We start from the raw sequence: 16798 nt of genomic DNA, 5'->3' as shown, positions 1-16798 counted from the left end.
AGTGGGGATATCTAGACGCTGCCTATAGAGTGGGGATATCTAGACGCTGCCTGTAGAGTGGGGATATCTAGACGCTGCCTGTAGAGTGGGGATATCTAGACGCTGCCTATAGAGTGGGGATATCTAGACGCTGCCTGTAGAGTGGGGATATCTAGACGCTGCCTGTAGAGTGGGGATATCTAGACGCTGCCTGTAGAGTGGGGATATCTAGACGCTGCCTATAGAGTGGGGATATCTAGACGCTGCCTATAGAGTGGGGATATCTAGACGCTGCCTATAGAGTGGGGATATCTAGACGCTGCCTGTAGAGTGGGGATATCTAGACGCTGCCTATAGAGTGGGGATATCTAGACGCTGCCTGTAGAGTGGGGATATCTAGACGCTGCCTGTAGAGTGGGGATATCTAGACGCTGCCTATAGAGTGGGGATATCTAGACGCTGCCTATAGAGTGGGGATATCTAGACGCTGCCTGTAGAGTGGGGATATCTAGACGCTGCCTGTAGAGTGGGGATATCTAGACGCTGCCTGTAGAGTGGGGATATCTAGACGCTGCCTGTAGAGTGGGGATATCTAGACGCTGCCTGTAGAGTGGGGATATCTAGACGCTGCCTGTAGAGTGGGGATATCTAGACGCTGCCTATAGAGTGGGGATATCTAGACGCTGCCTGTAGAGTGGGGATATCTAGACGCTGCCTGTAGAGTGGGGATATCTAGACGCTGCCTGTAGAGTGGGGATATCTAGACGCTGCCTATAGAGTGGGGATATCTAGACGCTGCCTATAGAGCGGGGATATCTAGACGCTGCCTATAGAGCGGGGATATCTAGACGCTGCCTATAGAGTGGGGATATCTAGACGCTGCCTATAGAGCGGGGGGATATCTAGACGCTGCCTATAGAGCGGGGTGGGATATCTAGACGCTGCCTGTAGAGTGGGGATATCTAGACGCTGCCTGTAGAGTGGGGATATCTAGACGCTGCCTGTAGAGTGGGGATATCTAGACGCTGCCTATAGAGTGGGGATATCTAGACGCTGCCTATAGAGTGGGGATATCTAGACGCTGCCTATAGAGTGGGGATATCTAGACGCTGCCTATAGAGTGGGGATATCTAGACGCTGCCTATAGAGCGGGGATATCTAGACGCTGCCTATAGAGCGGGGATATCTAGACGCTGCCTATAGAGCGGGGATATCTAGACGCTGCCTGTAGAGCGGGGATATCTAGACGCTGCCTATAGAGCGGGGATATCTAGACGCTGCCTATAGAGCGGGGTGGGATATCTAGACGCTGCCTATAGAGCGGGGATGGGATATCTAGACGCTGCCTATAGAGCGGGGATGGGATATCTAGACGCTGCCTATAGAGCGGAGGGGATATCTAGACGCTGCCTATAGAGTGGGGATATCTAGACGCTGCCTATAGAGCGGGGGATATCTAGACGCTGCCTGTAGAGCGGGGATATCTAGACGCTGCCTAGTAGAGCGGGGATATCTAGACGCTGCCTATAGAGCGGGTGGGATATCTAGACGCTGCCTAGTAGAGCGGGGGATATCTAGACGCTGCCTATAGAGCGGGTGGGATATCTAGACGCTGCCTGTAGAGTGGGGATATCTAGACGCTGCCTATAGAGCGGGGATATCTAGACGCTGCCTATAGAGCGGTGGGATATCTAGACGCTGCCTGTAGAGTGGGGATATCTAGACGCTGCCTGTAGAGTGGGGATATCTAGACGCTGCCTGTAGAGTGGGGATATCTAGACGCTGCCTGTAGAGTGGGGATATCTAGACGCTGCCTGTAGAGTGGGGATATCTAGACGCTGCCTGTAGAGTGGGGATATCTAGACGCTGCCTGTAGAGTGGGGATATCTAGACGCTGCCTGTAGAGTGGGGATATCTAGACGCTGCCTGTAGAGTGGGGATATCTAGACGCTGCCTATAGAGTGGGGATATCTAGACGCTGCCTGTAGAGTGGGGATATCTAGACGCTGCCTGTAGAGTGGGGATATCTAGACGCTGCCTATAGAGCGGGGATATCTAGACGCTGCCTATAGAGCGGGGATATCTAGACGCTGCCTATAGAGCGGGGATATCTAGACGCTGCCTATAGAGTGGGGATATCTAGACGCTGCCTATAGAGTGGGGATATCTAGACTCTGCCTATAGAGTGGGGATATCTAGACGCTGCCTGTAGAGTGGGGATATCTAGACGCTGCCTATAGAGCGGGGATATCTAGACGCTGCCTGTAGAGTGGGGATATCTAGACGCTGCCTGTAGAGTGGGGATATCTAGACGCTGCCTGTAGAGTGGGGATATCTAGACGCTGCCTATAGAGTGGGGATATCTAGACGCTGCCTATAGAGTGGGGATATCTAGACGCTGCCTATAGAGCGGGGATATCTAGACGCTGCCTATAGAGTGGGGATATCTAGACGCTGCCTGTAGAGTGGGGATATCTAGACGCTGCCTGTAGAGTGGGGATATCTAGACGCTGCCTGTAGAGTGGGGATATATAGACGCTGCCTGTAGAGTGGGGATATCTAGACGCTGCCTGTAGAGTGGGGATATCTAGACGCTGCCTGTAGAGTGGGGATATCTAGACGCTGCCTGTAGAGCGGGGATATCTAGACGCTGCCTATAGAGTGGGGATATCTAGACGCTGCCTATAGAGTGGGGATATCTAGACGCTGCCTATAGAGTGGGGATATCTAGACGCTGCCTGTAGAGTGGGGATATCTAGACGCTGCCTGTAGAGTGGGGATATCTAGACGCTGCCTATAGAGTGGGGATATCTAGACGCTGCCTGTAGAGTGGGGATATCTAGACGCTGCCTGTAGAGTGGGGATATCTAGACGCTGCCTATAGAGTGGGGATATCTAGACGCTGCCTGTAGAGTGGGGATATCTAGACGCTGCCTATAGAGTGGGGATATCTAGACGCTGCCTATAGAGTGGGGATATCTAGACGCTGCCTATAGAGTGGGGATATCTAGACGCTGCCTGTAGAGTGGGGATATCTAGACGCTGCCTGTAGAGTGGGGATATCTAGACGCTGCCTGTAGAGTGGGGATATCTAGACGCTGCCTATAGAGTGGGGATATCTAGACGCTGCCTATAGAGTGGGGATATCTAGACGCTGCCTATAGAGTGGGGATATCTAGACGCTGCCTATAGAGCGGGGATATCTAGACGCTGCCTATAGAGCGGGGATATCTAGACGCTGCCTATAGAGCGGGGATATCTAGACGCTGCCTATAGAGCGGGGATATCTAGACGCTGCCTATAGAGCGGGGAGGGATATCTAGACGCTGCCTATAGAGCGGGGATGGGATATCTAGACGCTGCCTGTAGAGTGGGGATATCTAGACGCTGCCTGTAGAGTGGGGATATCTAGACGCTGCCTATAGAGCGGGGATATCTAGACGCTGCCTATAGAGTGGGGATATCTAGACGCTGCCTATAGAGTGGGGATATCTAGACGCTGCCTATAGAGCGGGGATATCTAGACGCTGCCTATAGAGCGGGGATATCTAGACGCTGCCTATAGAGCGGCGATATCTAGACGCTGCCTATAGAGCGGGGATATCTAGACGCTGCCTATAGAGCGGGGATATCTAGACGCTGCCTATAGAGCGGGGATATCTAGACGCTGCCTATAGAGCGGGGATGGGATATCTAGACGCTGCCTATAGAGCGGGGATGGGATATCTAGACGCTGCCTATAGAGCGGGGATGGGATATCTAGACGCTGCCTATAGAGCGGGGATGGGATATCTTGACGCTGCCTATAGAGTGGGGATATCTAGACGCTGCCTATAGAGCGGGGATGGGATATCTAGACGCTGCCTGTAGAGCGGGGATATCTAGACGCTGCCAGTAGAGCGGGGATATCTAGACGCTGCCTATAGAGCGGGGATGGGATATCTAGACGCTGCCAGTAGAGCGGGGATATCTAGACGCTGCCTATAGAGCGGGGATGGGATATCTAGACGCTGCCTGTAGAGCGGGGATATCTAGACGCTGCCAGTAGAGCGGGGATATCTAGACGCTGCCTATAGAGCGGGGATGGGATATCTAGACGCTGCCTGTAGAGTGGGGATATCTAGACGCTGCCTGTAGAGTGGGGATATCTAGACGCTGCCTGTAGAGTGGGGATATCTAGACGCTGCCTGTAGAGTGGGGATATCTAGACGCTGCCTGTAGAGTGGGGATATCTAGACGCTGCCTGTAGAGTGGGGATATCTAGACGCTGCCTGTAGAGTGGGGATATCTAGACGCTGCCTGTAGAGTGGGGATATCTAGACGCTGCCTGTAGAGTGGGGATATCTAGACGCTGCCTATAGAGTGTGGGATATCTAGACGCTTCCTGTAGAGTGGGGATATCTAGACGCTGCCTGTAGAGTGGGGATATCTAGACGCTGCCTATAGAGTGGGGATATCTAGACGCTGCCTGTAGAGCGGGGATATCTAGACGCTGCCTATAGAGCGGGGATATCTAGACGCTGCCTGTAGAGCGGGGATATCTAGACGCTGCCTATAGAGCGGGGATATCTAGACGCTGCCTATAGAGCGGGGATGGGATATCTAGACGCTGCCTATAGAGCGGGGATGGGATATCTAGACGCTTCCTGTAGAGTGGGGATATCTAGACGCTGCCTGTAGAGTGGGGATATCTAGACGCTGCCTATAGAGTGGGGATATCTAGACGCTGCCTGTAGAGCGGGGATATCTAGACGCTGCCTATAGAGCGGGGATATCTAGACGCTGCCTGTAGAGCGGGGATATCTAGACGCTGCCTATAGAGCGGGGATATCTAGACGCTGCCTATAGAGCGGGGATATCTAGACGCTGCCTATAGAGCGGGGATGGGATATCTAGACGCTGCCTGTAGAGTGGGGATATCTAGACGCTGCCTGTAGAGTGGGGATATCTAGACGCTGCCTGTAGAGTGGGGATATCTAGACGCTGCCTATAGAGTGGGGATATCTAGACGCTGCCTATAGAGTGGGGATATCTAGACGCTGCCTGTAGAGTGGGGATATCTAGACGCTGCCTGTAGAGTGGGGATATCTAGACGCTGCCTGTAGAGTGGGGATATCTAGACGCTGCCTATAGAGTGGGGATATCTAGACGCTGCCTGTAGAGTGGGGATATCTAGACGCTGCCTATAGAGTGGGGATATCTAGACGCTGCCTATAGAGTGGGGATATCTAGACGCTGCCTGTAGAGTGGGGATATCTAGACGCTGCCTGTAGAGTGGGGATATCTAGACGCTGCCTGTAGAGTGGGGATATCTAGACGCTGCCTGTAGAGTGGGGATATCTAGACGCTGCCTGTAGAGTGGGGGATATCTAGACGCTGCCTGTAGAGTGGGGATATCTAGACGCTGCCTGTAGAGTGGGGATATCTAGACGCTGCCTGTAGAGTGGGGATATCTAGACGCTGCCTGTAGAGTGGGGATATCTAGACGCTGACTATAGAGCGGTGATGGGATATCTAGACGCTTCCTGTAGAGTGGGGATATCTAGACGCTGCCTGTAGAGTGGGGATATCTAGACGCTGCCTATAGAGTGGGGATATCTAGACGCTGCCTATAGAGTGGGGATATCTAGACGCTGCCTGTAGAGCGGGGATATCTAGACGCTGCCTATAGAGCGGGGATATCTAGACGCTGCCTGTAGAGCGGGGATATCTAGACGCTGCCTATAGAGCGGGGATATCTAGACGCTGCCTATAGAGCGGGGATGGGATATCTAGACGCTGCCTATAGAGCGGGGATGGGATATCTAGACGCTGCCTATAGAGCGGGGATGGGATATCTAGACGCTGCCTATAGAGTGGGGATATCTAGACGCTGCCTGTAGAGTGGGGATATCTAGACGCTGCCTATAGAGTGGGGATATCTAGACGCTGCCTGTAGAGTGGGGATATCTAGACGCTGCCTATAGAGTGGGGATATCTAGACGCTGCCTATAGAGTGGGGATATCTAGACGCTGCCTGTAGAGCGGGGATATCTAGACGCTGCCTATAGAGCGGGGATATCTAGACGCTGCCTGTAGAGCGGGGATATCTAGACGCTGCCTATAGAGCGGGGATATCTAGACGCTGCCTATAGAGCGGGGATGGGATATCTAGACGCTGCCTATAGAGCGGGGATGGGATATCTAGACGCTTCCTGTAGAGTGGGGATATCTAGACGCTGCCTGTAGAGTGGGGATATCTAGACGCTGCCTGTAGAGTGGGGATATCTAGACGCTGCCTATAGAGTGGGGATATCTAGACGCTGCCTGTAGAGTGGGGATATCTAGACGCTGCCTGTAGAGTGGGGATATCTAGACGCTGCCTGTAGAGTGGGGATATCTAGACGCTTCCTATAGAGTGGGGATATCTAGACGCTGCCTGTAGAGTGGGGATATCTAGACGCTGCCTGTAGAGTGGGGATATCTAGACGCTGCCTATAGAGTGGGGATATCTAGACGCTGCCTGTAGAGTGGGGATATCTAGACGCTGCCTGTAGAGTGGGGATATCTAGACGCTGCCTGTAGAGTGGGGATATCTAGACGCTGCCTGTAGAGTGGGGGATATCTAGACGCTGCCTGTAGAGTGGGGATATCTAGACGCTGCCTGTAGAGTGGGGATATCTAGACGCTGCCTGTAGAGTGGGGATATGTAGACGCTGCCTGTAGAGTGGGGATATCTAGACGCTGCCTGTAGAGTGGGGATATCTAGACGCTGCCTATAGAGTGGGGATATCTAGACGCTGCCTGTAGAGTGGGGATATCTAGACGCTGCCTATAGAGCGGGGGGGATATCTAGACGCTGCCTATAGAGCGGGGGATATCTAGACGCTGCCTATAGAGCGGGGTGGGATATCTAGACGCTGCCTGTAGAGCGGGGGATATCTAGACGCTGCCAGTAGAGTGGGGATATCTAGACGCTGCCTATAGAGTGGGGATATCTAGACGCTGCCTATAGAGTGGGGATATCTAGACGCTGCCTATAGAGTGGGGATATCTAGACGCTGCCTATAGAGTGGGGATATCTAGACGCTGCCTATAGAGCGGCGATATCTAGACGCTGCCTATAGAGCGGGGATATCTAGACGCTGCCTATAGAGCGGGGATGGGATATCTAGACGCTGCCTATAGAGCGGGGATGGGATATCTAGACGCTGCCTATAGAGCGGGGATGGGATATCTAGACGCTGCCTGTAGAGCGGGGATATCTAGACGCTGCCAGTAGAGCGGGGATATCTAGACGCTGCCTATAGAGCGGGGATGGGATATCTAGACGCTGCCAGTAGAGTGGGGATATCTAGACGCTGCCTATAGAGCGGGGATGGGATATCTAGACGCTGCCTGTAGAGTGGGGATATCTAGACGCTGCCTGTAGAGTGGGGATATCTAGACGCTGCCTATAGAGTGGGGATATCTAGACGCTGCCTATAGAGTGGGGATATCTAGACGCTGCCTATAGAGTGGGGATATCTAGACGCTGCCTATAGAGCGGGGGATATCTAGACGCTGCCTGTAGAGCGGGGATATCTAGACGCTGCCTGTAGAGTGGGGATATCTAGACGCTGCCTATAGAGCGGGGGGGATATCTAGACGCTGCCTATAGAGCGGGGGGATATCTGGACGCTGCCTATAGAGCGGGATGGGATATCTAGACGCTGCCTATAGAGTGGGGATATCTGGACGCTGCCTATAGAGTGGGGGGATATCTGGACGCTGCCTATAGAGCGGGGTGGGATATCTGGACGCTGCCTATAGAGCGGGGATGGGATATCTAGGCGCTGCCTATAGGGAGTGATGGGATATCTAGGCGCTGCCTATAGATGGTGGGATATCTGGACGCTGCCTATAGAGCGGGTGGGATATCTGGACGCTGCCTATAGATCGGGAGGAATATCTGGACGCTGCCTATAGAGCGGGGATGGGATATCTGGACGCTGCCTATAGAGCGGGAGGGGATATCTGGACGCTGCCTATAGAGCGGGATGGGATATCTGGACGCTGCCTATAGAGCGGGGATGGGATATCTGGACGCTGCCTATAGATCGGGGATGGGATATCTAGACGCTGCCTATAGAGCGGGGATGGGATATCTAGACGCTGCCTATAGTGCGGGGATGGGATATCTGGACGCTGCCTATAGAGCGGGGATGGGATATCTAGACGCTGCCTGTAGAGTGGGGATATCTAGACGCTGCCTATAGAGTGGGGATATCTAGACGCTGCCTATAGAGTGGGGATATCTAGACGCTGCCTATAGAGCGGGGATATCTAGACGCTGCCTATAGAGCGGGGATGGGATATCTAGACGCTGCCTATAGAGCGGGGTGGGATATCTAGACGCTGCCTATAGAGCGGGATGGGATATCTAGACGCTGCCTATAGAGCGGGGATGGGATATCTAGACGCTGCCTGTAGAGCGGGGATATCTAGACGCTGCCAGTAGAGCGGGGATATCTAGACGCTGCCTATAGAGCGGGGATGGGATATCTAGACGCTGCCAGTAGAGCGGGGATATCTAGACGCTGCCTATAGAGCGGGGATGGGATATCTAGACGCTGCCAGTAGAGTGGGGATATCTAGACGCTGCCTGTAGAGTGGGGATATGTAGACGCTGCCTATAGAGTGGGGATATCTAGACGCTGCCTGTAGAGTGGGGATATCTAGACGCTGCCTGTAGAGTGGGGATATCTAGACGCTGCCTATAGAGTGGGGATATCTAGACGCTGCCTGTAGAGTGGGGATATCTAGACGCTGCCTGTAGAGCGGGGATATCTAGACGCTGCCTGTAGAGAGGGGATATCTTGACGATGCCTATAGGGCGGGGATGGGATATCTAGACGGTGCCTATAGGGCGGGGATGGGATATCTGGACGCTGCCTATAGAGCGGGGATGGGATATCTAGACGCTGCCTATAGATGGGGATGGGATATCTGGACGCTGCCTATAGAGCGGGGATGGGATATCTGGACGCTGCCTATAGAGCGGGATGGGATATCTGGACGCTGCCTATAGGGCGGGTGGGATATCTAGGCGCTGCCTATAGTGATGGGATATCTAGACGCTGCCTATAGAGCGGGGATGGGATATCTGGACGCTGCCTATAGAGCGGGGATGGGATATCTGGACGCTGCCTATAGATCGGGGATGGAATATCTGGACGCTGCCTATAGAGCGGGGATGGGATATCTGGACGCTGCCTATAGAGCGGGGATGGGATATCTGGACGCTGCCTATAGAGCGGGGATGGGATATCTGGACGCTGCCTATAGATCGGGGATGGGATATCTGGACGCTGCCTATAGATCGGGGATGGGATATCTAGACGATGCCTATAGACCGGGGATGGGATATCTAGACGCTGCCTATAGTGCGGGGATGGGATATCTGGACGCTGCCTATAGAGCGGGGATGGGATATCTAGACGCTGCCTGTAGAGCGGGGATATCTAGACGCTGCCAGTAGAGCGGGGATATCTAGACGCTGCCTATAGAGCGGGGATGGGATATCTAGACGCTGCCAGTAGAGCGGGGATATCTAGACGCTGCCTATAGAGCGGGGATATCTAGACGCTGCCTATAGAGTGGGGATATCTAGACGCTGCCTATAGAGTGGGGATATCTAGACGCTGCCTATAGAGCGGGGATATCTAGACGCTGCCTGTAGAGCGGGGATATCTAGACGCTGCCTGTAGAGAGGGGATATCTTGACGATGCCTGTAGAGTGGGGATATGTAGACGCTGCCTATAGAGTGGGGATATCTAGACGCTGCCTATAGAGTGGGGATATCTAGACGCTGCCTATAGAGCGGGGATATCTAGACGCTGCCTGTAGAGCGGGGATATCTAGACGCTGCCTGTAGAGAGGGGATATCTTGACGATGCCTATAGGGCGGGGATGGGATATCTAGACGGTGCCTATAGGGCGGGGATGGGATATCTGGACGCTGCCTATAGAGCGGGGATGGGATATCTAGACGCTGCCTATAGATCGGGGATGGGATATCTGGACGCTGCCTATAGAGCGGGGATGGGATATCTGGACGCTGCCTATAGAGCGGGGATGGGATATCTGGACGGTGCCTATAGGGCGGGGATGGGATATCTAGGCGCTGCCTATAGGGCGTATGATGGGATATCTAGGCGCTGCCTATAGATCGGGGATGGGATATCTGGACGCTGCCTATAGAGCGGGGATGGGATATCTGGACGCTGCCTATAGATCGGGGATGGAATATCTGGACGCTGCCTATAGAGCGGGGATGGGATATCTGGACGCTGCCTATAGAGCGGGGATGGGATATCTGGACGCTGCCTATAGATCGGGGATGGGATATCTGGACGCTGCCTATAGATCGGGGATGGGATATCTAGACGATGCCTATAGACCGGGGATGGGATATCTAGACGCTGCCTATAGTGCGGGGATGGGATATCTGGACGCTGCCTATAGAGCGGGGATGGGATATCTAGACGCTGCCTATAGATCGGGGATGGGATATCTGGACGCTGCCTGTAGAGCGGGGATATCTTGACGATGCCTATAGACCGGGGATGGGATATCTGGACCCTGCCTATAGAGCGGGGATGGGATATCTAGGCGCTGCCTATAGAGCGGGGATGGGATATCTGGACGCTGCCTTTAGAGCGGGGATATCTTGACGATGCCTATAGAGCGGGGATGGGACATCTAGGCGCTGCCTATAGAGCGGGGATGGGATATCTGGACGCTGCCTTTAGATCGGGGATATCTGGACGCTGCCTATAGAGCGGGGATGGGATATTTAGCTGTAATATCTCTATGCTAGTGACCCCTAGGCGTCTCTCATACTCGCTAGTTTTCCCAGAGTCTTATCTCAAGGTGTTTTTAAAGGAGAGAAGAGGAGACTTGTTTCTGTGCTCTTTCTCTGTGTAATCTGCTGAGAAGGTGTGATTTCTACAGAGCTCAAAAAAGAGGTGATTGGAGAGGTCATGGTCACATTCCACTCAGTATGCAGGGAGGGAGGGAGCGAGAGAGGGAGAGATACTTACCTACCTGTGAGGTTATTATACTGTACAAGTTGGGTTGATAAATCCTAAAAAGCAGGCAGCACCCTAGACACCTCGGGACCTTTCCAGAGGGAAAGATGGCAGGAAGACAGAAGGACTCCTTGTTAGTGTTTTAAGCACAAGTCCTTTTTATGTATGTGAGTCTCAATACTGTCAACCTCTTTTCTTTTGTCCTTCGTGCCTTTTCTGAAAGGAAAGTTGACGTGAATGGTGGCAGCCACATTGATGTTTCATTGATTTCTTCTACCTCAGTTATTCAGGTGAAGGTGTCTTCCCCTCATCTCCTAGAGAGAAACAGGCCATGGAACAAAGTGAGCTAGAGTGCGTTAGTGACTACGGCCATTTTGGTTCTGCCCTGGGTTTCCTCTCACTCAGATGCCTGCTTTCTAGTCCTAGGATTGGAGGTGGTCCACTCTGGGGTTTCAGACTGTTTACTTTTCTCTCTAACCTTTAGACGTACGCTTACTTGTTTTGCTGTTTTTTCCCCTCTTTGTGTGCTGTCAAAAGTGAGGCTATTCTTAGGTTGTCCCTCAGTTCCTCCCTTTCTCCTTTTCTCTCACTCCCTCTTTTTCTCCTCCTCCTGCTCTCCCTTCTCGCTCCAAAATGGCCCTCAGTTGGCATTGAGCTGCCACTCCCGGTTACTGCCACATGACTCGGCGCTGGCAATCACATCACAGCAGCCTTTGATTGTGCTGACCTTTCCAGGTCGACGAGCCGATGCCTGATAATAACGTTGTTTGATTGGTGGAGTGGAGATGTAATTGATTGATCCGCTCGCGTTGTCTGCGGTCAAGGTCTACAGAAGAAGAGTGAGGGAAGCAGACGCAGGCGTGGATCCTGTGGGGACCCTCTCTCCCTCCTTCTCCCCTTCTCCTTCCCCCCTCTCTTTGTGTCCAATGGGGGTAGAGGAGGATGGAGGGATGAGGATAAAGTAGGAAGATGGAGGATAGAAAGGTAATACCTTAAGTAAACTCTAACTCCTATATCTGTAACTACACAGTATTAACTGTAACCCCTATATCTATGTAACTACACAGTATTAACTGTAACCCCTATATCTATGTAACTACACAGTATTAACTGTAATCCCTATCTATGTAACTACACAGTATTAACTGTAATCCCTATCTATGTAACTACACAGTATTAACTGTAATCCCTATGTCTATGTAACTACACAGTATTAACTGTAACCCCTATGTCTATGTAACTACACAGTATTAACTGTAACCCCTATGTCTATGTAACTACACAGTATTAACTGTAACCCCTATGTCTATGTAACTACACAGTATTAACTGTAATCCCTATCTATGTAACTACACAGTATTAACTGTAATCCCTATGTCTATGTAACTACACAGTATTAACTGTAATCCCTATGTCTATGTAACTACACAGTATTAACTGTAACCCCTATGTCTATGTAACTACACAGTATTAACTGTAATCCCTATGTCTATGTAACTACACAGTATTAACTGTAATCCCTATGTCTATGTAACTACACAGTATTAACTGTAATCCCTATGTCTATGTAACTACACAGTATTAACTGTAACCCCTATGTCTATGTAACTACACAATATTAACTGTAACCTCAATACTGTGTAGTTACATAGATATAAACTATACAAACTATACAAGCTTCTACGAAGAGGTTTCTTTTTAAACCAGTCGTGATGTAAGTTAACAAACACAACAGGCTAATTATAATGTTAGACATCAGCGAGAGGTGATTGTTAATGATCCTAATTGGTCGTTGCATAAAATAATCCATCTCTTCCCGGCCTGATGGCAGTTAATTAAGGTCCGATCCAGATTGTCTCCACTAACAGTTCTCTTTAATCCAATAGCAGCTAAACAGCAACCAGAGACAAACGGGAGCTAAATAGAAATCAAAGTGTGTAATTGGCTGTTATTGGAGTTGGATAAAGGGATGTTTGTGAGGGATAATTCTACAACACAGTGGATATGAATATGGGTCTGTTTGTGACGGGAGACTTTTGATCATTCAACCAACACTTCCTACACATTGTCAGAGAATCACAAGAGAGAAAGTATGTGTACACACACACACACACACACACACACACACACACTTCCATAAGTGAGGTGCTGCTGACTAAAGGAAAGGAGTCTGAACTTTGGAGAAGGAAGGAAAGTCACACCCTGGTGAATGCACTAAAGCTGAAATGAAGAGAAATCACTCAAATAAATTACACTGCAATGAAGAGTAGAGAGGTCTCCATATACACAAATGAATGTTTATTTTCTTTCTCTATTTGAATAGAGGGAAATGTAATGACTGCAGAGGCCATTGAGTTTGAGGTAAGCTGAAAGGAAACTGAGATTTAGACAGACAGAGAGGGGAGAGAGACAGAGGGTGTGTGACCGACAAGGAAAGCCAGTTTCACCAGCAGGTGAAAGAGCAGCATCTGTTGTTGTGCTGGGCCTGACCAAGCTGGGCTGTAACCACATCACACACCAATGTGCTGATCAATATGATATAGTGAAGGACATTGTTCATTTCAAGGAATCAAGTCATTATCTCTCAAGTAGGTGACTGATATGGAGAATACATAAAGTGTTGAGTGTTGCACTGAATGAATTGTGTGTCTCTGTCTCTGTCTCTGTGTGTGGATGCAGGGTTGGGGTTAATTCCACAAATTCAATTCTAATTCAATTCCCTCTCCCTGTAAATTCCATGTAATTCAATTAAAATTCCAGGTTAGTCTTTGAATTCAGAGAACTGAATTCCTCTCAATTCCAATGTTAGGTCAATTCCAATACTTATGTTCCCAAATCTATATTATCCCTAACAATTCCACAAATTCAATTTCCTCAGTCTGATCATGTCCAGACAGCTTAGCGATACTGGAAATATAGAAATGTTAGTACAAATTATTTAAAACAAGTCTTGCAGTAACAGTTTTATACTAAGTTCATTAATTCCATTAACTGGGAAATGTACAAATATTCAATTCCAATTCAATTCCAAAGATTACATGCTTTTACAATTTCTATTTAATTCCAATTTTTAAACAGTCCAAACAGTCTAATTCTAATTACATTTCTAAACTTGAAGACAAAATTCAAATTGAATTTAATGTAAATTCTCAATTTCATGAGTGATTTCAAGAATTTAATTGCAATTAACCTCAACCTTGTGTGTGTGTGTGTGTGCGCCCTCATGTGCGCGTGTGGTGTGTTTGCGTGAGCTTAAAGTGTGCGTGCGTGCGTGCGTGCGTGCGTGCGTGCGTGCGTGCGTGCGTGCCTGTGGTTGTGTAGCTATGTATCAGGTGAGTTTTGACTGCTCCACACACCTCATAGTGTTATATTAACGAAGCCCAGTCAGTGAATTACATGGTGGAGGATGGAAGATGTGCTCTATGTAACTCTTAGTTCTACTCTTGCTGCTGCTTCCGTTTCCCCACCAGTTGTGTAAACCACCGTTCATTTAAATAGGCTTGATTTAAACCTATTTGGATTCAGGGGGTGCGTCCAAAATCGCACCATATTCCCTATTACAACATGGTGGGAGTCATCAGAAGAAGTGAGGAACTACTGGGGCTGCTGTGAATACACATTTAGTTGATTTCCAGGGTTATTTACATTCACTAAGTGAGTAAAATGAGGTACTTGTGTACATACAGTTACTTTCATGTAGTTCAATGCCGTGTTCCTCTGCTGACTACGGGCTTCTCTGGTTGAACCAATCAATTAGTATTTTGTCTCAGGGTTGGTTTTCTGGAAATGCTGTGGTGTTTTATTGGAATCCACATTGTCTTGTGACGTCGGGGTTGGAGATGGGTTTTTACTGAGAAGATGCTGTCTGTTTTTAACACATAAATATATAACTTATATATATATAATAAGCTGTAGTATAAGCTGCATTTATGTATATGTTTATGCCATGGCTGTAGGTATCATTATTATAACATGAACAATAACTTGTGCATTTTGGCGAGTATATTTTATTTTATAATATCTTGTTTAATAACGTAGGCTGAGCAATATACACATTTACATCTTATAACTTGTTTCTTATCTGAGGCTCGAGGCAATCATTGCAGTGTAACATGCCTATATTTAATACAATGGTATGTGTGTATCCATTCTTGAACATGTATATTTATTGGCTTGAAATCTCTTCCACCACATTATAACATGTGATTATATAATAAGCTGTTGCGAAACTCATGCTATTATAACTATATATATACTCCGTAGCTGTAGCGTATACATTTAGCTATCTATACTTGTCTCTTATGTAATGAAACAGACCTTAGCCATTTTGTAATGTGATTTCTCTGATGCTAATGAAACGGCAAGAATATCGTGCATTGTAACCTTTTATGCTCTGTCTGGCGAACCATTGTTATATTATGTCTTGGTTATGTATTGGTACCGTGAATATTAAATGCCATTTGTATATTATGCCGGTTTGTATGAAATAGAACATGAATATCGTACATTGCCATATGTAATATGTAATGGGCTGCGAATATCATTCCATTTTATGTATATGATTAATAACTGAACGAATAATAAAGCTGATATGTATATGGTTTATCTTATTGGGCTGGCGAATATCATTCCATTTAATAATATGCGTTTTATGTAATGGCGCAGCGAATATCGTACATTATAACTTAATATTCTTACGTTTAATAACGTGACAACGAGAATATATTCCATTATGTATATCATATATGACAAGAACGGAATATCTCATTGCATTTTTATGTATAGACATGCTTGTGGAATATCATTGTTGTATGTATGCGGGTTAATAACATGTTTCGAGGAATATGCATTTGCATTATGTATATGGTATATGCTGTCTGTTGGAATATGCATTTCCCATTTTATGCTTATGCGAACATGTAATGAAACGGCGAATATGCATTTACATTTGTAATATGCGTTCAATAACTTGTGAAACGGCGAATATCAGTTTATTTATGTATGTCATATGCTGTAAACAGCGAATAATAATTGCATTATATTATATGATTTTATGTGATATGTGGCAGAATATCATTTAAATATGTATATATATCTTAATAGGCTGAATATCATTTGTTATATATCTTGATTAATACCAATAGGCTACGGCGAAATATAAGCGTTGCATTTATAACTATGCTCTTATTGTCTGTAAATATCATTGTTATAGCACTTATATAAATATAATAAACAACAAATATCATTTTGTTTATATTATCTTGATGCTCTGTGAAACATGAATATAAACTTACACATAACTTATACTCTGTCTCTGTCTCTGTGAATATACATTTACCATTTATATTTTTATATAGTTATATACCCAATGTATGAATATCGTTATTTTATAACATACTGTTTTCTGCTCTGTCTGCTTGAATATAAACTATTCTCTTCTCTTTACTCTGTCTCTGTGAACCTAAATACATTATAACTTATATCTTTATATATATCTCTGTGAATATAAATTTTATTATAACCTGTAACTTACTGCTCTGTCGCTGTGGCTCTCCTTCCTTCTCTTTCTCTATCTCTAGGCTCTTCTCTCATGGCTATCTCTCCTTCCTTCTCTTTCTCTCTTCTCTCTATCTCTATGGCTCTCCTTCCTTCTCTTTCTCTGTTCTCTGTCGCTATGGCTCTCCTTCCTTCTCTTTCTCTGTTCTCTGTCGCTATGGCTCTCCTTCCTTCTCTTTCTCTGTTCTCTGTCGCTATGGCTCTCCTTCCT

The 16798-nt window shown here is 48.0% G+C and overlaps 1 protein-coding gene across 1 annotated transcript in view; it reads left to right on the top strand.

Annotated features, from left to right (window-relative positions):
- The window catches only part of LOC106609610 (exocyst complex component 4), an 816839-nt gene that overhangs the window by 622027 nt on the left and 178014 nt on the right, over positions 1–16798 (top strand). The window lies entirely within an intron of this gene.

The sequence above is a fragment of the Salmo salar genome, chromosome ssa17 (assembly GCF_905237065.1).
Source record: "Salmo salar chromosome ssa17, Ssal_v3.1, whole genome shotgun sequence".
Taxonomy (NCBI): domain Eukaryota; kingdom Metazoa; phylum Chordata; class Actinopteri; order Salmoniformes; family Salmonidae; genus Salmo; species Salmo salar.
Note: the sequence above shows the minus strand (reverse complement) of the source record. Positions and strands in the feature narration are given on the sequence as shown.